The sequence below is a fragment of the Benincasa hispida genome, chromosome 7 (genome assembly GCF_027475165.1).
Source record: "Benincasa hispida cultivar pf3 chromosome 7, pf3_genome.v1.1, whole genome shotgun sequence".
Lineage (NCBI taxonomy): Eukaryota > Viridiplantae > Streptophyta > Magnoliopsida > Cucurbitales > Cucurbitaceae > Benincasa > Benincasa hispida.
In genome coordinates this window covers 7,176,927-7,202,995 of record NC_143484.1, presented here as the reverse complement: position 1 = coordinate 7,202,995, position 26,069 = coordinate 7,176,927, and the positions used below count along the sequence as shown (strand labels likewise).

The 26,069-nt window shown below is 33.8% G+C and overlaps 2 pseudogenes across 1 annotated transcript; both read left to right on the top strand.

Annotated features, from left to right (window-relative positions):
- The first annotated feature begins 13,745 nt into the window (after positions 1 to 13,745).
- On the top strand, positions 13,746 to 15,372 carry LOC120068918 (pescadillo homolog; annotated as a pseudogene).
- A 4,656-nt stretch (positions 15,373 to 20,028) lies between these two features.
- On the top strand, positions 20,029 to 25,398 carry LOC120068980 (pescadillo homolog; annotated as a pseudogene). The gene is made up of 14 exons (XR_016530925.1): positions 20,029 to 20,219; positions 20,403 to 20,470; positions 20,550 to 20,635; positions 20,776 to 21,030; positions 21,148 to 21,273; positions 21,411 to 21,495; positions 21,581 to 21,685; positions 22,256 to 22,349; positions 22,455 to 22,675; positions 23,426 to 23,533; positions 23,619 to 23,737; positions 24,246 to 24,469; positions 24,542 to 24,751; positions 25,045 to 25,398. The product of XR_016530925.1 is annotated as a pescadillo homolog (transcript).
- Positions 25,399 to 26,069: the final 671 nt, after the last annotated feature.

Here is a 26,069-nt window from a genome sequence, read left to right as displayed (position 1 = left end):
TATTTTATTTTATTTTGTGAGTAGAAAAAAGGAAATATAAACTAAATTGCAACACCTCCATTTGGATAAATATCTAAACAAAATGAAAATTTGAAATTTTGCTAAACTGATTTGTTTCTTAATTATAATTTCGTCTAATTTTTCTTTTTGTGCCCCTCGCCTCCTATATTTACCGATGGTATATTCATTTGGCTAAATAAATATATATATATATATTAAAAAAATGATATTTTCATCATCTAAATTCTTAATTATCTGGATTTTATTTTTAAAAAATTTACACATTAATATGAAACATTTCTAGATTATTTCCTATTTCCTAGATTGTTGAATAATTTATATTTAAATCATTTTTCAACTCTCAACGTCGGGTACACCTCAGCAAAATGGTGTAACGGAGAGGAGAAATAGAACCTTGTTGGACATGGTTCATTCGATGATGAGTTACGCTTCCTTACCGGACTCATTTTGGGGTTTCGAAGTGGAAACTACGGTATATATACTCAACTGTCTTCCCTCCAAGAGTGTTGCAAGAACAACTCTGGAGTTGTGGAACGGGTGTAAAGCTAATTTACGTCACTTCTGCATTTGAGGTTTCCCTACACATGTGCTTGAGGCTAATCCTAAGAAGTTGGAATCACGGTCGAGGTTATGCCTCTTTGTAGGCTACCTCAAAAGTACACAAAGGGGTTATTTTTATGATCCAATGAAAAATAGGGTGTTTGTTTCAACGAACACTACTTTCGTGGAGGAGGATCATATAAGGGAGCACAGTCCACAAAGTAAAGTCATGTTGTGTGAGCTTTCCAATGAAACTACTGAAACTTCAACAAGAGTTGTTGAAGAGCCTGCTACATCAGCAAGAGTTGTTGATGGGAGTTCATCTAGTAGGTTAGTTCCACCTCAAGAGTTGAGGGAACCTCGACGTAATGGGAGGGTTGCGAACTCGCCCATTCGCTATCTGGGTTTCACGAAAATCCTTGCTATAGTAGTAGATGGCGACGTTGAGGACCCATTGTCTTATCCGAAGGCAATGAAGGATGTAGACCGAGATGAATGGGTCAAAGCCATGGATCTCAGATGGAGTCGATGTACTTCAACTCAGTATGAGATCTTGTAGATCAGTCTGATGGGGTAAGACCTATAGGTTGTAAATGGATCTACAAGCGCAAACGGGGTGCTGATGGGAAGGTACAAACCTTCAAGGCTCGACTTATGGCAAAAAGTTATACCCAAGTAGAGGGAGTCGACTATGAGGAGACTTTCTCGACTATTGCCATGTTAAAGTTGATCTGCATCCTCTTATCCATTGCAGCTTATTATAATTATGAGATTTAGCAATGGACGTCAAGACAACCTTTCTAAATGGCAATCTTGAGGAGACCACTTATATGGTGCAACCTGAGAGATTCATAGCCCAAGATCAAGATCAAAAGGTTTGCAAGCTGAATCGGTCCATTTACGGGCTGACATAAACGTCTAGATCTTGGACATACGGTTTGATACTGAGATCAAGTCGTATGGCTTTGACCAAAATGTTGATGAGAAGATCATCAATGCTTCAGTAGTCTTCATAGTGTTATACATAGACGATATACTACTCATTGGGAATGATGTAGGTCTACTGACTGCAGTTAAGAACTGGCTAGCAACTCAATTCCAAATTAAAGATTTGGGAGAGGCTCAGTTTGTTCTAGGTATACAGATCTTTCGAGATCGTAAGAACAAAGTGCTAGTATTGTCTCAGGCATCGTACATTGACAAGATGTTACTCAAGTACTCGATGCAGGACTCCAAGAGGGGCCTACTGTTGTTCATGTATGGAGTCACTTTGTCTAAAGACATGTGTCCTAAGACGCCTCAAGAGGTTGAGGAGATGAAATGAGTCCCATATGCGTCTGCCATTGGTAGTTTGATGTACGCGATGCTCTGTACTCGTCCAGACATCTGCTACATTGTGGGCATAGTCGGTAGGTAAGTCTAACCCAGGCTAGGGTCACTGGACCATGGTGAAAAACATCCTAAAGTATCTTCGGAGAACGAGGGACTACATGCTCGTGTATGGATCTAGGGATTTGATCCTTATTAGATACATAGATTCTGACTTTCAGACTGATAAGGACTCTCGCAAGTCTACATCAGGGTCAGTCTTTACTCTTAATGGGGGAGCTGTAGTGTGGCGAAGCACTAAGCAGGGGTGCATCGCCGACTCCACTATGAGGGCGAAGTACGTAGCGGCTTGCAAAGCTGCTAAGGAGGCCATCTGGCTCAAGAAGTTCTTGATAGAACTGGAAGCTGTTCCAGATATGTCGAGGCCCATTACCCTTTATTATGATAATAGTGGGGTAGTGGCAAACTCCAAGGAGCCTAGGAGTCATAGGCGCGACAAACACATAGAGCGGAAGTATCATCTGATCCCCGAGATAGTGCATCGAGGGGACTTAATTGTCACGAAAATCGCTTCGGAGCACAATGTTGCTAACCCATTTACGAAGGCTCTCACGGCTACAGTGTTTGAGGGTAAAATTAAAGCATGGGTCTACAAGATCACCCGCGGCTAGACTAGGGCAAGTGGGTGATTTTCTTGTATTGGGCTTTTATGCCCTAGTTTATTATTATTTTTTTTTTGTACTAGTTTTATGTACACCCCACTTCGCTTTAGGACAAGTGGGAGATTGTTGGGGTTGATGCCTTAAAGTCTCGTGTTTTGTAGTTTGTAAACAGTTTGTATGAACGCTTGTGTTGTATAATATATGATATTTACTTCACATCTTGATTTTGCTCAGTTGTACGTTTTATTTGCTTTACCACAAACCAATAAATATAAAATCCCTGGTTATCTGCATGTAACTTAAGCATGTATGTGGTGACATACAAGTGAATATAACCAAAATGGTCTGTAGTATATGGATATAGGAGGGAAACCTTATCGTGGTAATGCTACGGATGCGGCCCCTTTGTAGAATGGTCATAAGTGTTGTAACTTATCAAGATGGTCTGATCCTGATCATTCGTATAGGGGACATGCGAGCGGGGGCATCCTATACAAAGAGTTTGTATAAGACCTAACCATGAAGTGTAAACATCTCGTTAGATAACACCGTTCATGACATAGACTTCACTTCACTAGGATGACCATAGGTAACATGACCTCAATCCTGAGTGAGTTGGGAACTCCTGCCATTGAGGGCGATACTTTGATTTGTATGGGTGCGAGTGGCCAGGTCGCTAATTCAAACCTACCATTTTGGGGATTCGTCTGATTTGGGAGCTGGGAACTCAGCTACACAAGATGGAATTCACTCCTTCCCCGAGGATGGGGCAAGTAGATAGATAGCTTTCTTAAAGGCTGATTCCAGGACTTGAACGAATTCTCTTGGCCCGAGAGGTGTTCACACATAGTTGGACTATGTTATATTGTTTATTAGAGGATTTAGTGGTACTTAAGAAGTGAGATGTAACTACAAAGTCAAAACGGTAAATTGGCCTAGCTGTACTTACGAGCATCTATGAAGGGCGTACTCATGATTGATTATATCCAATGGACACATAAATATATTTGTGGTAAGAAGAGTTCAACTGTTGGCCTTTAGTGGAATGCCTGGCAATTAATGGATGGTGGATTTCGTGGCTAAAGAGTTTAGTTAGCTATTCACATATCGTTGGAGCTTCAAGCCACAGGTCCATTAGGTCCCCTATGTAGCTTGGATAAAGTCAAGAACTAGTGTTTGGGTCAGTTTGAAATATTCAAATTGACAAGAGGGAGTTCGATTATATATGATATAATTGAACTGGTTAATTATGATATAATTGGCTAAATGTATGAGATAAATTATTTTGGAGGAAATTAGATATAAATATTGATTTATATCAAGTGGAGGAGAAATTACTATAGTAGATATGTGATATCAAACTATAGGGTAAGAATATAATATGATTATATTCATTTATTATTAAATTGGTTAATTATGAGATAATTGGCCGAATTATTCTCCTCAATCGTGCGTTAGTGGGAGCAACCGCATTCAGTTATGGTAACCAATGAATAAAATGAAAATTGGTTTAAATACATACTTTAAAATTCAACAAATTGGTTTAATGTGCAGTGATGACTATATAGTTAACATTTTGTAGTGAAGTCCATGTGTCAGTAGTAAGACAAACTCTTTGAGAGTTTTTAAGAAATTATTTCAACTTTTTTTTTCTCCTCAAGATAAAGTTGATGTACATCTCTAGCGATTATGACTCTCGATGGAACATCAAACTTAGGACACGAAACACTACAAAAACGTCTAAAACCCTCTGTCTCAACAAATTTGAACGACAACTCATTCACAATTATCATCTTAGCATATGCTAGTCTACATACTTGTTGGCTAAACAATGTCGTCACAAAATTACTAGCATTGACTCCTTTTCCATCATTTGAAGGTACGAGAGTTAGGGTGGATTGTCTTTTTTCTTCTTCTTTATATGAGTACTTTTTACATTGATTTCTTAAGTGCTTCCATAAAGTACTAGTTCCACAAGTATTACTACACATGCGTAATCTTCACCACAATAGTTACACTTGTACCTAACTCCATCATTAGCACTCGCTTCCATTTTTGTGAAATGATCCCACAGAGACGAAGTTGTTTTATTAGGTCTCTTTCGATTGGACTTGGGAGGTAGGGGAGGTATATTTTTAGGAGTTTCACTAACATTAGGAGGGGGAGGAGGATGAAGCATTTCATTATTACCGGTTCTACTTGCATTACCGCTACTGCTGTCCATCTATAAAATAAATGAAACTAGTAAACAACTAATTACAAAAAAAAAAAAAAAAAAAAAAAAAAAACAAACACTAACTAGCTTCTCAATTAACTCAAAACAACTCATGTATAAAGATCGATCATCAATCACACATAAACGGTATATATACACAATAAAAATTAAATTATTTTAAAGTTTGAAAATGGTGATTCGGCCGTGTCTGATTCTGTGTCCTCTGTGATGACTTTGAAGAATTTAAATGGTGATTCGGCCGTGTCAGACTCTATAGGATAGCTCTTTCTCTCCTACTTGCTTATCGTCTACGCGATCTGTCCTTTCTCCTAACTTTACCAAATTCACCAAAGACCACACTTTGGATTCTCACTCAGAGAATACCAAGAGCTCCAACTGGTGGTGTCTTCCTCGCTGTTTACTTGTTCGTGCTTGTTCGAGTTGCTACCATTCGTGTAGACGATTGTGCTGCTGCGGCCGACTGATTTGCTAGGGGATAGAGTTCGCATAGAGGTTCTTCCGCTGCTTTGAGTTCGACGTTTGAAGAGAGTCTTCAACTAGTATGAAAACTTTTTCCCTTATGTTTTATTGTTCGAAGCATGTCGTTAATTAGTGTTTATTTCCATAACTATCTGTTCGAATGTATTTGTTGTATATTGGTCACAATGAAATCGGAAAGATCCGAATGCACTCGTGGATGCTCTTCGTTAAGAGTTCCTTCACCATAATCGTTTAACTAATGGCCAGCTGAGTGAACTATCGTGTAGTGTCACTCTACGATCGTTTAGTCTCTTCAGCTATCATTTAGTGAATCCTATTCACTTGAAATTTAGGAAAACATTTTTCCTTTTATCTTACAGTTACCATGAAACTACCAATAACCTCCCATTCAATTGGTTATTAGAGAAAAAGAAATAAGTATCCAATAATTAATATTATTATAAATATATATGATAACCAACTTACCATATTATATTTATAACCTATGCAAATAAAAAACAAGTCTTCATAGGCAAGAGTTCATAACTCATCAATTAACGGATTACAAAGAAATTTTTGGTAATTAACTGAATTCTCATTAAGGGATTTTCAAAAACAGAAAAACAAGGAAAATTATTTCCACAAAATACAAAATTTTAATCTTCTTTGATAAAGGCTAATAGAGGCCAGATAGAAACTTATAGAAGGCTATCACTAATAAACGCTAATAGAAACAATCAGTGTTTTTTCCCCTATTATTGTAAATAATTTGACATTTTTTTATCAGGGAAATTTTTCCTTTTTTTTTTTTTTGTTTTGTGTTTTGGTTTTTTTTTTTTTAATATTAGGTAATCTATTCATATTAAAAAAAAAAAAGACTTAAGACACCATTTGGTAACCATTTTTTGTTTTTGTTTTTGAAAATTTTTCTTATAAACACTATTTTCACCTTCAAATTTCTTCCTTTATTATCTACTTTTTACCAATGATTTAAAAACCAAACCAAAGTTTAAAAACTAAAAAATGTAGGTTTTAAACACTTATTTTTGTTTTTAGAATTTCGCTAAGAATTCAATTGTACTTCAGAAAGATACAAATCATTATAAGAAATAGAGAAGAATTGTGCTTAATTTTCAAAACCAAAACCAAAAAAATAAAAAATTTATCAAACAATTCCTTAAAAGAACTTTTTTTAATTTAAAAACCACATAAATAATAGAGTTTTTTTTTTTCTTTTTCTTTTGATTGCTAACACATCTACTGTGAGTCGAACTACGCTTGGTTTTCTACTAAAAAAAAAGAGAGGAATCACTAAATTTGGGATTTTATTTTAGTTAGTTTTCCTTTAAATTTTAATTATGAGGGGGTTTTCTTCAGGAAAATTAAAAGGATATTGTCCTTTTAGAAACTATTTAGGAAAATATTGTTGTTTTCAAATTATTTGTAAAAATATTGTTGTTTTTTTTTTAAATAGGTCGAATTTTGAACGCTTGACCTTCCCCTTTCGTATTTTTTGTACGTCGAACTTTGAACCCTCGATCTTGCTCTAACATTATTATTGAGTCTGTTTAATTATCATTCTGGAGACCATCATCATAATTATTTGATTTGGAGAGAACGAAAGACCTTCCTCATTCCGGAGATATTCCTCATTCCGGAGACCTTCCTCATAACACTCATAATTATTTGATGTGTTAAAAATAATTTTGTATTGGGAGAGAACGAAAGAGGGAAGAGTAAGAAAGAGAGCGAGATATTGAGAGAAAGCAAGATCGGAGAGAGCGAAATCTGAGAGAGCGAGATATTGAGAGAGAGCGAGAGCGGAGAGAGCGAGATATTGAGAGAGAGCGAAATCTGAGAGAGCGAGATATTGAGAGGGAGCGAGAGCGGAGAGAGCGAGATATTGAGAGAGAGCGAGAGCAAAGAGAGTGAGATATTGAGAGAGAGCGAGATTGGAGAGAGCGAGAGTTTCCAGTTTTTTTCTTTTTAACTTGGGAGTTTCCAGCTTGATATGTTATTCTTTCTAACCCATTTGGAAACACACTCATTTGAATAAATCTTTTAGAATTCAACTGCTATTGCTCGTAGATGGGGCCATTTCATCTTTTTGGTTCATCATATTCTTATGCCTTTTTATTGTTGCTTGACATCATAAAGATTTTATTATTATTTATAATTTAAAAAAAAACACCATCAAAATCTTGACCTCACTACTGTGATATTTCTGTTCTTTATATCAATAATACAGTCTTATTTATAGACTTGTATGTGAAGGTTTTGAGTGTTGATTTGATTTATTATTTCCCCAAATTATATCTAAAATATGTAAATTTGAATATTGAATTTTTTTTTTACCTAACTTTTTAGATTTAGACTATCTGATGTTACTATTTATGTCAGTGATATTTAAAAGCTTCTATATCAAAATAATTACTATTCATAATATATAAAAAGAATAAATTAAAAAAATAATATCTCATAAAAATAAAAAAATTAAAATTAAATATCTCATTTATATAAAAATAATTACAAAAATCAATGTCCCATAAGGTGGACGTCGTCGATTTTGAGCTGGTTGTCGTCGTCGACTTCGAACTTGAGGTTGCTCGGGTTCTTCTTGATGTTGCTCTGGTACCTCAACAGGCGCTTCATAATATAAATATTCATTATGCTCTTCACGACCCCGACCATATCCATGCACGTATGAAGATGAAGGACCAGCCTCTGAGTCATAATGTCCTGAACCAAATGCTGGCATCATCGAACTAGCATAATCAGTTTGACTCTGCGTCTGCATCATAGGGGATAACTCTTCCACATTATGTGCAACCTCATCAAACTCATTCTCTTCCCGTAAAGGTCTTCTACGTCTAGGAGCTGGTGGAGGAACAATAGATATATCGTACATATAATGAATTTCCTCCATATAACTTTGGTTGTCACTACATATAACAAGAACCTGGTTCGGATCATTCGTAACCTCACGGAGTCTATGGTTGTTCGATCTCTGTGAATTATAAAAAAATTAGACAATATTTAAAATAAATTTAAATAAAAAATAATTAGATAATATTCATTTACCAGATGACCCACAGTTGCTCCCGGACGAGTGACGTAGCGCCTTGTGATATTATTATACCAAGGAATATATTATGGAGTGATATATGAGTCAAACTCTTCAAGAGAAACCCCTACTGTAATAAACCTTGCACGATAGTGCCATCGCACTACCAAATGTGCAACTTTTTCGAACCAATCTCCAGTCCTTAGGTCAATATCATGCAATATGGGTTCAGTATTACAAGGCGATGGGACATCCTGCTGAAAACCGAATTGTCTCATCACCCTATCAGGAAGATGCCACTCACCAATATGAAAACATATGAGAGGACTCATTGTCCACCATATGTTTTGACCATTTGTACAAAAATTAGGCAAAGTATGCATATGTTTTGACCATTCATACAAAAATTCGATAAAGTTGTTATTGAAATTGTAATCTTGAATCCAATAAACTAAGGTCCTGAGGCTATTTAATGTAGTTTGAACTTTATGTAGTGACATAAATGTAGATCAAGTTCAAATATATAGCCAAAATGGTCTATAGTATATGAATGAGGTTGGGCGCCTTATTCTAGGGACACTATGGATACGACCCACTTTGTAGTTAGTACAAACGATGTGATCATGAATCGTTCATATAGAGATATGTGAGTGGGGGCATCCTATGCAATGAGTTTGCATAAGACTGAACCATGAAATAGTCACTTTTTACGTTATAATGCCGTTTTAGGTATAAAACTGACTATTTCATTAATTGATGACCTAGGTAACTTAATCTTAATGTATAAAACCTAGGTCTTGAACAAGGGTCCCCACCTTCTCCTTGGCCCGAGAGGGATTCAATTTATAGGTTGGACCTTAAACCAATTGTTCCCCTACTAGTTAATAGAATAATTCAAATTATTCGAATTAGGTGAAGAGAGAGAAACCGACAAGTATATGTGATATAGTGGTCGGGTTTTCAATTTAGAGATACAACTTTAATATTTAAATGTGATTTAAATATCAATAATATGAATACGTTCATATTCGGAAGCTCGAAAATAATGGAAATGGTCAAAGATGTAAAAAGTCAAAGAATTGACTTTTTGACTTTGAAAAGTCAAACTTTGACCAATCTTATATTCAAATATGATTTGAATTTCAAGAAAATGAATAAAAATTCATGCTTGGGAGGTCAAAATGAGTCAACACGGAAAAAATCATAAAAAGTCAAAAGGTTGACTTTTTGGTCAAAGTTTGACCTTGACTAAATGACTATTTTGTCCTTTGACTATAGTTAGTGAGAAAATCTAAATTTTTGTTGGATAATTCCACTAACAAAATAGTGGACTAGGTGTTGGCTTATAGTGGAGACATTAAGCCCACTAAAATAGTGGATTATAGGTGTTGGGTTTTACATTAAGCCCACTAAGATAATTCCATTAAGACATTAAGCCCACTAAGTTTTCGGGAGCTTCAAAGGTAATTTAATTACTGTTTTTTTTACTTCAAATTGCATGTTTTTTCCTTTAAATTAAAAGCAATTAGAGTGTAATTAGGTCTTTTTACCGCTACGTATGTCTCGAGTTCCATCACAAACATGTATCTATACTGGCTGACTACATGTGTGGTTGTCCTAGTCACACAAAATTTGTCTCTTTACCTAAATTTTTAAATTGATAATTTATAATTTAAATATCAATTATCTGAAAACAGACTTCCACCCATCATTTGTAGAAAATCTCAATTTTGCTAAAAAATGAATGTGCACTTTCTATCAATTTTTGTAGAAGTATTCATGGGTTGAATCAATTTTGCTCCAAAATGAATGTGCCTTTGTAGAAATATGTTTTTCTAGAATCTAGAATGTTGTAGCAATTTGGCTTGAGTTAATTTTTTTTTTTTCATAAATACACAAAAATTAAGGAGTTTCATGTCATCTTTCAACTATTTTTTACCACTAAGATTATAAATGTCATCTATCAATTATTTTCTATTTTAAGTTCGATTTTATTATGTAAAAAACCAAATATATGAAATTTTAACTTAGGTTTAGGAGTTCAATAATTCTAAACGATGGGAATTATCGTCCAATATTGTATATGCATGACTGAAATAGCACCGAATGTATGATATTAGGGGTGTACATGGGCCGGATTGGAAGAATTTTGTAGATCACCCAAAATTCGGGTTGGTTAATAATGAATCCTATTGACCCACCCAAAATTCCCAGGTTGAGTCGGGTAGGGTCACCGATTTTTTTTTTTTTTAATAACTATTTTTACTTTTGATTCGTTGCTTCATTTTTAATTGAACAATTTGATTTTTGCGAGTTAATAAACCTTCATATTTACAAAAGTGAACTAATTTTAAATAAATTGCATCAATTAATAAAAAATTATAATAAAAAAGCATGTAATCTATGCGAAATTTTAGCATTTACATTAAAATACAACCACCATAAATTCAATATAAATTTCAAAAGAAACTTACTCAAATAATTCAATTCAAATGTTCAAGTTCAAAGTCTTTACTCAAAATATTCAAAGTCTACATTTAAAATCATTCAAAGTCTACATTTAAAATCATTCAAAATAGAAATAAAAAGTCCAAGTTTAATAATAACTATAGGCCTATTACATAAAACTCCAAGTTCAATAATAATCATTCAAAAGCACCATGAGACATGACGAATGACTTGAGGGAGTTTTCTTCTTCATCTTTGATCTTTTCACTTCTCAATGTCTGAAAAAATTACAAATACATTAAACCAAAAGAATCATTTATAAGTAATAACTATCCAAGTTCAATAATAATCATTTATAAGTAATAATTATCCAAGTTCAATAATGGTCCTCTTGGTTTAATGTATTTTTAATTTTTCCAGGCATTGATAAGTGAAAAGATCAAAGATGAAGAAGAAAACTCACTCAAGTCATTTGTCATGCCTCATGGTGCTTTTGAATGATTATTATTAAACTTGGAATTTTATGTAATATAGCAATAATTATTATTAAACTTGGGCTTTTTGTTTCTATTTTGAATGATTTTAAATGTAAACTTTGAATATTTTGAATAAAGACTTTGAACTTAAACATTTGAATTGAATTATTTGAGTATGTTTCTTTTGAAGTTTATATTAAATTTATGGTGGTTGTATTTTAATGTAAATGCTAAAATTTCGCGTAGATTACATGTTTTTTTATTATTAAATTTTTATTAATTGTTATTATTTATTTAGAATTAGTTCACTTTTGTAAATATGAAGGTTTATTAACCTGCAAAAATCAAATTGTTCAATAGAAAAGGAAGCAACCAAAAAACAGGTCAAAATAATTTTAAAAAAAAAACCGAAAAATTTTGGATTGGGTTGGGTTGACCGTTCAAAAATGAACTGATAGGATTCATTATTAAAACCCGAATTTTTGGGTGGTCCACAAAATTCTTTCAACCCGGCCTAACCTGACCCATGTACACTCCTAATATCATACATTCTGTGCTATATAAGTCATGCATATAGAATATTGGGCGATAATTCCCATCTTTTAGAATTATTGAACTCCTAAACCTAAGTTTTTTTGGCATAAAATTTCATATATTTGGTCTTTTACTTAATAAAATCAATAATTGATGGATGACATTTATAATCTTGTCAAAAATAGTTGAAAGATGATCAGAAACTCAAGTTTTGTGTATTTATGAAAAAAAATTAACTCAAGCCAAATTGCTACAACATTCTAGATTCTAGAACATATTTATGCAACAATGCAACTGGCAGCAATATGAAAGTGCACATTCATTTTTTTTTTTTAGCAAAATTGATTTTCTCTGGCAAATTAGGACAACCCATGAGCCTCCTATCTTCACTAACAACCATAACCTTTGAAGTTTGGAAATTGTCATCCAAAGCTCTCTAAAATGAGAATTCATCCACCATTTAACACAAAAAATTTTGTACTTGTATTTTTTTCTTTATCAATTTTAATTTATAAATAAAAAAACATAATTATTAAATTGAAACAAGCATTTTTTTAGATAAAAAAATATTATTAGATAAAATCGTCATTTTAATTAGAAAATTACATTATTGTCTATCAAGTAACACAAAGTGATCAAAATTATTTTAAATATCAATTTATACACATAATTAAGGTTAAATTGTAAATTAAGTATCCAGAGTTGGAGAAGGTTAAAATTTTAGTCCATATGATATAATAAAACTAGCATTCATAAACATAATAATCTACATTTTACACAAAATTATTATTTCTAATTTATGAAAACTAGTTATAAGTCAATATATTATTTCTAACACAAAAGAATTCTAAGTCAATATATTTCTAGAAAATAATAAGAAAACTAATAGGAGAGGACACTCATCTTTCTTTCTTTTTTATAGAAATTCCAATATAAATTAAATCAATATGAACATAGATTTTAGGACTAGTGGGAGAAATATCATTTTAAAATATTAATGGGTTATTAAAATAGAAAAACTTTTAAAATATTAATGGGTTATTAAAATAGAAAAACTAATTTATATTTAATTAATTACTGATTATTAAATTACAAAATGCTCCAAATAGTATACAATTAGTTTATTCCAAAATAACCTATTTTTAAAAACCATAACAACCTATATTTTATTAGAAGAGAGCAATATATTACCTAAACTTCAATTTTTTTTAGAAACTATTGGCAAAATTAGAGTAGTGGAATCGTGTAGTGGGTACACGATTTTCATGTGGCATACTCGTGTACCTGTACACGAGTACCGTTTAATCCAATCAGCACAAACTCGTGGACTCGGTCCATGATTTGCTTATATTTTTTTAAAAAAATTTGTTGACTATTTTTTTTAATTGTTAAACTTAATTATTAAACTAAATTCTTTAATTATTAAACTTAATTATATATTTAATCTACAATGAAAACATCTTACACTTATATTAAAAAAATAAATAATGGTCCATTGATTATATTTAAAATAATCATTGATTATATTTTAAATAATGTTGTTATTATAGATATTGTTGGGTGCAAATTTATTTTTAAAACGGTCTATTGATTATTTTTAAAATGGTCCATTGATTAATTTTTAAAACGATTTGATTAATTTTTAAAATGGCATTGATTATATTTAAAACGGTCAATTTCGATGCTGAAGGCCTAACAAACTTACTACCTATTACTAATATGTCCCTTCTTATTAATGTTCTACTATATATGATAGTTTCTAACAGAGCACATGAAAATGGCCTGAGCTAACAAAAAAGTGTGTTACAAGTAGTTGAATTTTTTAAAAAAGCAATATTCTTGAATGCATATCATGGATACAATAGTCAATACTCCTAACCTTGGAGACTCCTGTTCAACATTAGCCAATTGTCTACATGATAGATAAAATCTTGAGTGTTTTATTTATTTAGGACTCTTAATCGTTCGATTCTAATATGGTGAAGGGGAAAAACTGCACTCCTCATGTACCATGTTAATGTTTATCTATTTGATATTTAGCCCTTTGTTTTGAATTTGACTAGCTAATATTTGTAATCATTATGGGTGTAGAAACTTTTAGACTCTTTGAACAATCACTTATATAAATCGATTAATTTGAAATATCCACAGATTTTGGACTCTCATTTGGAGGTTTTGGCTGCAGATGATTTTAACTTTAGTTGAAAAGACTATCATTGCTCTAATTCTAATCAGCTTAGAGATTTTTTTGTCTTCATTGTTTCCTCGTTTTCTATTATTGCAAATCTGCAGATCTTTATGCTTTGTATAGATACTTCGATGACAACACTAGATCTTCCCAGTTAGATCTCAGGCTTCTGATTCTTTAAGATCTAGTGAAATAGAAGAGCCAGCTGCATTGATGCATTTTGTTGGAGATGCAACTTGTAAATATGATGAGGAGGATGATGATGATGATACTAAAAACTACAAGAAACTTTTTAAGAACATGAAGTTCTTTTTAAGCCGTGAGGTAAGCTTATGTTCCATCTTATAAATATGGTTTATGTTCTATGCATTGTTACTAAAAATATAGATGATATTTTGAGATGGAATTATGCAAGAAGACTGTAGCAGTAAATTCCGAATTCAGCATAAGATAAATTCCAAAATGTCAAAATGAGAAAATTTTTTAGAAAGAAATCATATATGTAAGCATATATGATTGTATCTATTAGGACACCACCTAACAAGAGTACTTAAGAACACAAAGAACACTAAAGATAGAAATATATACTACAATATCAATAGAGAAACTACAATATATCATAAGAACATAAGAACAAGTACACAAGGTAACCACTAGCCTTTCGAGAGGGCTAGACTCTCTCTAAATTCCCAAAGAAAATCCCACAATATTCTTCACATTCCTTCTCTCAACCCACTACCTCCATTTATACTAAAAGTCCTAACAAATTTACTATCTAATTACTAATATGTCCATTCTAATAACCATCATAATATTTACTAATAATCCTACTATTTCCATAACTAGGGGTCTTACAGCTTGTTCAAAAAAAAAAAAAAAAACCCAACAATTTGTAGGAACAATATTGGAAATTGATTTTTGTATGAGTTTTTTCACATAGGAGAACTTGTCATCTTTTTGATTAGTTGTTTTATGTCTCTACTACCATGGGCATGGATACTAGATATTACTTGTCTTAATGATCCTCCATTCTTTCTTTTGAAATCATACTTTGATCTGTCTTTTTGTGTTGGAATAGGTTTTTAGAGAATCACTGCTTTTCATCATTCCTGCTTTTGGTGGCACTGTTTCTTGGGAAGGAGATGAGACACCATTTAAGGAATCCGATGAAACCATTACTCATCAGGTTTTCAACGTGACTTATGTTTTTTTTATAGTACATGGCCTCCTACAACGTCTTTACATCTCTTCCTGATCCTTTTTAAATGCAGATTGTTGACAAGTCAACTACTTACAAGTTCCTCTCTAGAGACTATGTTCAGCCACAATGGGTTTTTGATTGTGTTAATACATGAATCATCTTGCCAACCGATGTTTATTTGCAGATTGATTGTGTTAACTATGCACTATGTTAGTGCATCAGGTTTTCAACCGATGTTCATCTTGCCAACCGATGTTTATGTTTTTTGTACTTTATGGAAGCACTTAAGAAATCAATGTAAAAAGTACTCATATAAAGAAGAAGAAAAAAGACAATCCACCCTAACTCTCGTACCTTCAAATGATGGAAAAGGAGTCAATGCTAGTAATTTTGTGACGACATTGTTTAGCCAACAAGTATGTAGACTAGCATATGCTAAGATGATAATTGTGAATGAGTTGTCGTTCAAATTTGTTGAGACAGAGGGTTTTAGACGTTTTTGTAGTGTTTCGTGTCCTAAGTTTGATGTTCCATCGAGAGTCATAATCGCTAGAGATGTACATCAACTTTATCTTGAGGAGAAAAAAAAAGTTGAAATAATTTCTTAAAAACTCTCAAAGAGTTTGTCTTACTACTGACACATGGACTTCACTACAAAATGTTAACTATATAGTCATCACTGCACATTAAACCAATTTGTTGAATTTTAAAGTATGTATTTAAACCAATTTTCATTTTATTCATTGGTTACCATAACTGAATGCGGTTGCTCCCACTAACGCACGATTGAGGAGAATAATTCGGCCAATTATCTCATAATTAACCAATTTAATAATAAATGAATATAATCATATTATATTCTTACCCTATAGTTTGATATCACATATCTACTATAGTAATTTCTCCTCCACTTGATATAAATCAATATTTATATCTAATTTCCTCCAAAATAATTTATCTCATACATTTAGCCAATTATATCATAATTAACCAGTTCAATTATATCATATATAATCGAACTCCCTCTTGTCAATTTGAATATTTCAAACTGACCCAAACACTAGTTCTTGACTTTATCCAAGCTACATAGGGGACCTAATGGACCTGTGGCTTGAAGCTCCAACGATATGTGAATAGCTGACTAAACTCTTTAGCCACGAAATCCACCATCCATTAATTGCCAGGCATTCCACTAAAGGCCAACAGTTGAACTCTTCTTACCACAAATATATTTATGTGTCCATTGGATATAATCAATCATGAGTACGCCCTTCATAGATGCTCGTAAGTACAGCTAGGCCAATTTACCGTTTTGACTTTGTAGTTACATCTCACTTCTTAAGTACCACTAAATCCTCTAATAAACAATATAACATAGTCCAACTATGTGTGAACACCTCTCGGGCCAAGAGAATTCGTTCAAGTCCTGGAATCAGCCTTTAAGAAAGCTATCTATCTACTTGCCCCATCCTCGGGGAAGGAGTGAATTCCATCTTGTGTAGCTGAGTTCCCAGCTCCCAAATCAGACGAATCCCCAAAATGGTAGGTTTGAATTAGCGACCTGGCCACTCGCACCCATACAAATCAAAGTATCGCCCTCAATGGCAGGAGTTCCCAACTCACTCAGGATTGAGGTCATGTTACCTATGGTCATCCTAGTGAAGTGAAGTCTATGTCATGAACGGTGTTATCTAACGAGATGTTTACACTTCATGGTTAGGTCTTATACAAACTCTTTGTATAGGATGCCCCCGCTCGCATGTCCCCTATACGAATGATCAGGATCAGACCATCTTGATAAGTTACAACACTTATGACCATTCTACAAAGGGGCCGCATCCGTAGCATTACCACGATAAGGTTTCCCTCCTATATCCATATACTACAGACCATTTTGGTTATATCCACTTGTATGTCACCACATACATGCTTAAGTTACATGCAGATAACCAGGGATTTTATATTTATTGGTTTGTGGTAAAGCAAATAAAACGTACAACTGAGCAAAATCAAGATGTGAAGTAAATATCATATATTATACAACACAAGCGTTCATACAAACTGTTTACAAACTACAAAACACGAGACTTTAAGGCATCAACCCCAACAATCTCCCACTTGTCCTAAAGCGAAGTGGGGTGTACATAAAACTAGTACAAAAAAAAAAAAAAATAATAAACTAGGGCATAAAAGCCCAATACAAGAAAATCACCCACTTGCCCTAGTCTAGCCGCGGGTGATCTTGTAGACCCATGCTTTAATTTTACCCTCAAACACTGTAGCCGTGAGAGCCTTCGTAAATGGGTTAGCAACATTGTGCTCCGAAGCGATTTTCGTGACAATTAAGTCCCCTCGATGCACTATCTCGGGGATCAGATGATACTTCCGCTCTATGTGTTTGTCGCGCCTATGACTCCTAGGCTCCTTGGAGTTTGCCACTACCCCACTATTATCATAATAAAGGGTAATGGGCCTCGACATATCTGGAACAGCTTCCAGTTCTATCAAGAACTTCTTGAGCCAGATGGCCTCCTTAGCAGCTTTGCAAGCCGCTACGTACTCCGCCCTCATAGTGGAGTCGGCGATGCACCCCTGCTTAGTGCTTCGCCACACTACAGCTCCCCCATTAAGAGTAAAGACTGACCCTGATGTAGACTTGCGAGAGTCCTTATCAGTCTGAAAGTCAGAATCTATGTATCTAATAAGGATCAAATCCCTAGATCCATACACGAGCATGTAGTCCCTCGTTCTCCGAAGATACTTTAGGATGTTTTTCACCATGGTCCAGTGACCCTAGCCTGGGTTAGACTTACCTACCGACTATGCCCACAATGTAGCAGATGTCTGGACGAGTACAGAGCATCGCGTACATCAAACTACCAATGGCAGACGCATATGGGACTCATTTCATCTCCTCAACCTCTTGAGGCGTCTTAGGACACATGTCTTTAGACAAAGTGACTCCATACATGAACAACAGTAGGCCCCTCTTGGAGTCCTGCATCGAGTACTTGAGTAACATCTTGTCAATGTACGATGCCTGAGACAATACTAGCACTTTGTTCTTACGATCTCGAAAGATCTGTATACCTAGAACAAACTGAGCCTCTCCCAAATCTTTAATTTGGAATTGAGTTGCTAGCCAGTTCTTAACTGCAGTCAGTAGACCTACATCATTCCCAATGAGTAGTATATCGTCTATGTATAACACTATGAAGACTACTGAAGCATTGATGATCTTCTCATCAACATTTTGGTCAAAGCCATACGACTTGATCTCAGTATCAAACCGTATGTCCAAGATCTAGACGTTTATGTCAGCCCGTAAATGGACCGATTCAGCTTGCAAACCTTTTGATCTTGATCTTGGGCTATGAATCTCTCAGGTTGCACCATATAAGTGGTCTCCTCAAGATTGCCATTTAGAAAGGTTGTCTTGACGTCCATTGCTAAATCTCATAATTATAATAAGCTGCAATGGATAAGAGGATGCAGATCAACTTTAACATGGCAATAGTCGAGAAAGTCTCCTCATAGTCGACTCCCTCTACTTGGGTATAACTTTTTGCCATAAGTCGAGCCTTGAAGGTTTGTACCTTCCCATCAGCACCCCGTTTGCGCTTGTAGATCCATTTACAACCTATAGGTCTTACCCCATCAGACTGATCTACAAGATCTCATACTGAGTTGAAGTACATCGACTCCATCTGAGATCCATGGCTTTGACCCATTCATCTCGGTCTACATCCTTCATTGCCTTCGGATAAGACAATGGGTCCTCAACGTCGCCATCTACTACTATAGCAAGGATTTTCGTGAAACCCAGATAGCGAATGGGCGAGTTCGCAACCCTCCCATTACGTCGAGGTTCCCTCAACTCTTGAGGTGGAACTAACCTACTAGATGAACTCCCATCAACAACTCTTGCTGATGTAGCAGGCTCTTCAACAACTCTTGTTGAAGTTTCAGTAGTTTCATTGGAAAGCTCACACAACATGACTTTACTTTGTGGACTGTGCTCCCTTATATGATCCTCCTCCACGAAAGTAGTGTTCGTTGAAACAAACACCCTATTTTTCATTGGATCATAAAAATAACCCCTTTGTGTACTTTTGAGGTAGCCTACAAAGAGGCATAACCTCGACCGTGATTCCAACTTCTTAGGATTAGCCTCAAGCACATGTGTAGGGAAACCTCAAATGCAGAAGTGACGTAAATTAGCTTTACACCCGTTCCACAACTCCAGAGTTGTTCTTGCAACACTCTTGGAGGGAAGACAGTTGAGTATATATACCGTAGTTTCCACTTCGAAACCCCAAAATGAGTCCGGTAAGGAAGCGTAACTCATCATCGAATGAACCATGTCCAACAAGGTTCTATTTCTCCTCTCCGTTACACCATTTTGCTGAGGTGTACCCGACGTTGAGAGTTGAAAAATGATTTAAATATAAATTATTCAACAATCTAGGAAATAGGAAATAATCTAGAAATGTTTCATATTAATGTGTAAATTTTTTAAAAATAAAATCCAGATAATTAAGAATTTAGATGATGAAAATATCATTTTTTTAATATATATATATATATTTATTTAGCCAAATGAATATACCATCGGTAAATATAGGAGGCGAGGGGCACAAAAAGAAAAATTAGACGAAATTATAATTAAGAAACAAATCAGTTTAGCAAAATTTCAAATTTTCATTTTGTTTAGATATTTATCCAAATGGAGGTGTTGCAATTTAGTTTATATTTCCTTTTTTCTACTCACAAAATAAAATAAAATAAAATAATTAAAAAAATAAATTATCACGTGAAAATTTCACAAGTTTTTACTTTATTAAATAAACTTGGTACTTAGGTACCGGCCGAGCGAACCCAGCCGGAAAAAAGCAGGCGCCAGAACCCAACAAACTGACGGATCACGACGGCAATAACCCCTGAACCTGCAGCACACAGAGAGCCGACGCCGGAAACCACAACGAGAGGGCACGAAAATCACGAAGGACCGGACGGCCGGCGAGATAAACCTGCCGCACGATCACGTCAAAACCACGAGCGGTCTACGATTTTTCTTTAGTTGTCCTTTTCTACGTATTTGTTAACTATATATATTTGTTTGAAAAATTGATTTGGTTGGCTAAGTTAATCACATTTTGTTTTAGATAATTAAGATATTGTGGGTTCAGCCACTTGGGCTTCCCTCCTCGTGAATGTAAATATATTTCATATTTGTGTTCATAGATAGAATTTCAATCTTTTCTGCAACGATGGTGAATAAAGTTACGAAGAAGAAGCATTACAGGCCTCCGGTAAGTTGGATTGCATAATCACTGTTATTAATTAAGGATTGTTGAACTGTTCTTTATTCTCTTTCTATCGGTTTATTAGGGGAAGAAGAAGGAGGGTAATGCAGCCAAATATGTTACCAGGTCACAGGCCCTAAAGCACCTCCAACTTAGTTTGCCACTTTTTAGGTATTTGCTTTTAAACCCTAATATCATATCATAGATTGCTATTTGTATTTTAGGGTGATTTTGGTGAACATGGTTTTCTTTTATATAAATATGTGTCTCAACGTTATATTGAAAATGAGCACTTTTTGTTATTATCACAGGAAGCTATGCATTTTTAAGGGAATTTTTCCTCGAGAGCCAAAGAAGAAAGTTAAAGGAAATCATCACACTTATTACCATGTCAAGGATGTTGCTTTTCTTCATCATGAACCACTCTTGGAGAAATTTAGACAGATTAGAGCATATGATAGGAAGATACACAAAGCTGATGCAAAGAAGACTAAGGAGCGTGCAAACTTTCTAAAACATCATAGGCCTACAGATGAATTAGAAAGAATGCGAATATTAAAGGAGAGGTTCGTGCAACTCTTGTTTTGTTTTGTGGTCCTAATGCAAGAACTATATGTTCTGTTTTTTTTTTTTTCCCATAATGAATTCTTTTCAATTGTTGAATGTTATGTTCGGCTTTCTAGGTACCCAAAATTCATGGATGCACTTAGAGATTTGGATGATTGCCTCTCAATGGTGCACCTTTTTGCGGTATTACCCCCTCAAGAGAGGGTAATGGTTGAGGCAACGCGTATTCGTAATTGTCGGAGGTTGGTCTTTACTTGTCACAATAAATTTTTATGAACTATAACACCATGTTGTCAACTTGTCTCGTATTATTGGCATGGTAATAAAAATGACAACTTCAATAACTCATCATATATATTCTTTTTGTATCTTTTGCTAGGTTGAGTTGCGAATGGCAAGCATTTATTTCTCGAACTCATAAATTACGAAAAGTTTTTATATCCGTGAAAGGAATTTATTATCAGGTATATTGTGATTTATATGGTATCTAGTACCATGTAAAGCATTTTATGTTCCTAAGATATTTTCTTAATTTTGTTGTTTGTAAAGGCTGAGGTAGAAGGCCAAAAGATTACATGGCTTGCTCCTCATTCATTTCGTCAGGTGATTGATGATGACTTAACTGTTATTCTTAACTTCGTGGACTCTTATGAGGTAATATTTTGAGTCTGTTTTCTTTTCAGCTATTCTGTAGTAAGTTTCAAATTTTTTTTCATTGGTTGTTTTTCTAGTGGAATGAATGGAGAGAAACTTTTGGACAATTCATTGACACCTCTTCTCAACCCCTCCCTCTTTAGCTCTAACAAACTTACTACCTATTACTAATATGTCCCTTCTTATAACCATTCTAATGTTCTACTATATATCTGTAATTAGAGCTCCCACGGTTTCTCTTAGAGCACGTGAAAAGGGCCTGAGATAACAAAAAAGTGTGATACAAGTAGTTGAATTTTTTAGAAAAGCAATATTCTTGAATGCATAGCATGGATACAACCGTCAATAGTCCTAACCTTGGAGACTCCTGTTCCACTCTAGCCGATTGTCTACATGATAGATAAAATCTTGAGTGTTTTATTTGTTTAGGACTCTTAATTGTTCGATTCTAATATGGGGAAGGGGAAAAAACTGCACTTCTCATGTACCATGTTAATGTTTATCTATTTGATATGCTCAGCCCTTTGTTTTGAATTTGACTAGTTATACTTGTAATTATTATGGGTGCAGAAACTTCTAGACTCCGTGAACAATCACTTATATAAATCGATTAATTTGAAGTATCCACCGATTTTGGACCCTCATTTGGAGGCTTTGGCCGCAGGTGATTTTAACGTTTAGTTGAAAGACTATTATTGCTCTAATTCTAATCAGCTTAGATTTTTCTGTCTTCATTGTTTCCTCATTTTCTATTATTTCAAATCTGCAGATCTTTATGCTTTGTATAAATACTTCGATGTCAACACTAGATCTTCCCAGTTAGATCCTAAAGCTTCTGATTCTTTAAGTTCGAGTGAAATAGAAGAGCCAGTTGCATTGATGCATCTTGTTGGAGATGCAACTTGTAAATATGATGGGGAGGATGAGGATGATGATACTAAAGAGTGCAAGAAACTTTTTAAGAATATGAAGTTCTTTTTAAGCCGTGAGGTAAGCTTATGTTTCATCTTATAAATCTGGTGTTTATGTTCTGTGCATTGTTACTAAAAATAGAGATACTATTTTGAGATGGAATTCTATAGGAAGACTGTAGCAGTAAATTTAGAAATCAATATAAGATAAATTCCAAAATGTTAAAATGAGAAACTTTTTTGAAAAGAAATCATATATGTAAGCATGTGTGATTGTGTTAGGACACCACCTAACAAGAGTACTCAAGAACACAAAAAACACTAAAGATAGAAATATATACTACAATATCAATGGAGAAACTACAATATATCATAAGAACATAAGAACAAGTACACAAGGTAACCACTAGCCTTTCAAGAGGGCTAGACTCTCTCTAAATTCCCAAAGAAAATCCCACAATATTCTTCACATTCCTTCTCTCAACCCACTACCTCCATTTATACTAAAAGTCCTAACAAATTTACTATCTAATTACTAATATGTCCATTCTAATAACCATCATAATATTTACTAATAATCCTACTATTTCCATAACTAGGGGTCTTACAGCTTGTTCAAAAAAAAAAAAAAACCCAACAATTTGTAGGAACAATATTGGAAATTGATTTTTGTATGAGTTTTTTCACATAGGAGAACTTGTCATCTTTTTGATTAGTTGTTTTATGTCTCTACTACCATGGGCATGGATACTAGATATTACTTGTCTTAATGATCCTCCATTCTTTCTTTTGAAATCATACTTTGATCTGTCTTTTTGTGTTGGAATAGGTTTTTAGAGAATCACTGCTTTTCATCATTCCTGCTTTTGGTGGCACTGTTTCTTGGGAAGGAGATGAGACACCATTTAAGGAATCCGATGAAACCATTACTCATCAGGTTTTCAACGTGACTTATGTTTTTTTTATAGTACATGGCCTCCTACAACGTCTTTACATCTCTTCCTGATCCTTTTTAAATGCAGATTGTTGACAAGTCAACTACTTACAAGTTCCTCTCTAGAGACTATGTTCAGCCACAATGGGTTTTTGATTGTGTTAATACATGAATCATCTTGCCAACCGATGTTTATTTGGTGGGAAGGTACTTCCATATTTTAAAATCTGGAGTATTCTACATTATCCAAATTTTCTTTTCAGGAATGTATTCAGATTTCCGATGCTCTTTCAATATAAAGTAGTTTTATGTATCATAAGTTAAAAAAAACAATCCTCAGAAGGAAAAAGAACCTCCTATTTTGCTGTATTTAGGTTGTCATTTGTTGTTTCTCTAAGTATAATATATGTATATGTATATGTATATGTATATGTGTGTGTACATTATTAAAATTTTCTATAAATACAGAACTCAATTTTTTTCAAGTTGTACCATCTTAATATTTTCGAATTTAAAAGATTATTTAAAAACCTATTCTTAAAAATTAGTGCATTTTCCTTACTTTTGATTTGCGTCCTAAACCGAGTGGTTTCTTAAATCCATATATCCACTACTTTTCTCTGCGTTAGCTCATACTTCATAATAATAGAAATAATATATATTTGGTTTTAACTCTTATTATTTATACCTCCAAATTAACGTATCAATTTGCTAGGAATCCTCCTCCGCACTTATCACCTTTTGTTGACAATGAGGCAGAAGGATACATTCCCGATTACGCCAAGACCCTTAACCATATGAAGGTTTCTGCCAAAATTGAAGACTTGCCATTGCCAGGACTAGGGATAGAAGAATTGGATGATCCTCAGAATTTATTTATTGGTTGAGGGTGTCATCGATCGAACTGTGGCTACCATAGCTACTAAGAAGAAACAAAAGGTATACTTTTGATTAATATTACAGACTGAAAATGGAGGCGAGTCCAACCGTAGTGTATTATTCCTAATGCAGATGATGGCTCTTGACAAACAGTATCATGACGAATTAAAATTGGAGCTTCAAGGAGCACAATATCCTTTAGCTATTTCAAAAGTTGATAAGCAGTTGTCCGACGAGGATTATTTCGACCTCCCTGATTATCAACAAATTGCTGAAGATAATGCTAACTTGTCAATGGTTCTGATGCCAAGAAAGAAGAGAGGCCTTTATAAAGCTATGAAGGTAGTTTACTTGTTTTGTTGTGTTCTGTTTCTGATACTGCTTGAACCACAATTCTTTCGTTTTTTGTCCTTACAAATTCAAGTTTCTATATTTAAACTTCTTTTGGCATTTACTCTTATTAAACCTTGCCTTGAGATGAAACTAACTAAGAATCTCATACTTGCTGCCAGTAATGGTTTAAAAACTTGCATTCTTATTTTTGGTAATATGTTTTTGAATTCTTCTTTTGTTTTGTTTTTTTTAGTTCATTTTGTATTCTATTGTTATGAGTTAGAAATTTCTCTTCTTACCAGATTTGTCAAAGAAGGAACAAGGATCGTAATAAACTTCTAGAGGATAGGAAGAGTAAGCTTGAAGAATCTCACAAATCGTAGTAAGCAAAGAGCACATCACCAATTTTGTTCTTAATTATTTGCAATCTTATTTTCGGATGGCCAATAAGCTTATTTTGCTCCAAGCGTATGAGTCGTTTTCTTTGGTTTTTGGTTTTTTTAAAATAAAAACCATATATGTTTGGTAGCTATTTCTAGTTTTCAATTATTAGTTAATTATTCATCATTATTATTATTCTGTAAAATGAATAGCAAATTATTATTATTATATTATTTCATTTAATTTAATATATGTAGGGGTCAAAATTCACTCAAGTTTTTTATCATTGTATGAGACAAATGTTCGCATATATATTTTTCCAAATCCACATTTTTTTAATTTTTTATTTATAATTTAATCTTCAAACTTTACTTGTAATAAATTTGTTGAATTTTAAAGTATGTATTTAAATTACTTATATTTAGTTTGATATATATTATTACTTACATGAGAAAATTAAAATTCATTATTTTTAGTTGAAAATAATTAGAATAATTTGTAATTTTAAGCTCAAAATAACATGGTATATTTTAAAAAAATTAAAATAACATTAAAATATTAAAATATCTAAAAGAAAAGATAGGGAAGAAAAACAGACCTTTAATATTAATATTGTTGTTTTCAAAACTTATTAAAGAAATATTGTTGTTTTGAAATTTATTAGAGAAATATTGTTGTTTTGGGAGTTCGAGGCTAGAGGTCGAACGTTGAGAACTCGACAAATAAAGAAAAACTTGAAAACAATACGTAAATTAGGGTTGTCGAAGGTTGAAGTTTCGACACACATAAGTTGAAACTTCAACCCTCGACAAGGAATGGGTGAAGCAGATTGTAGGAGAGAGCGATACTGGAAAAATAACAACAATAACAGAGATAGTATGAGAGCGAGATTCAAAGCGAGATAGTTGGAGAGAGCGAGATTCAAAGCGAGATTGTAGGAGATAGC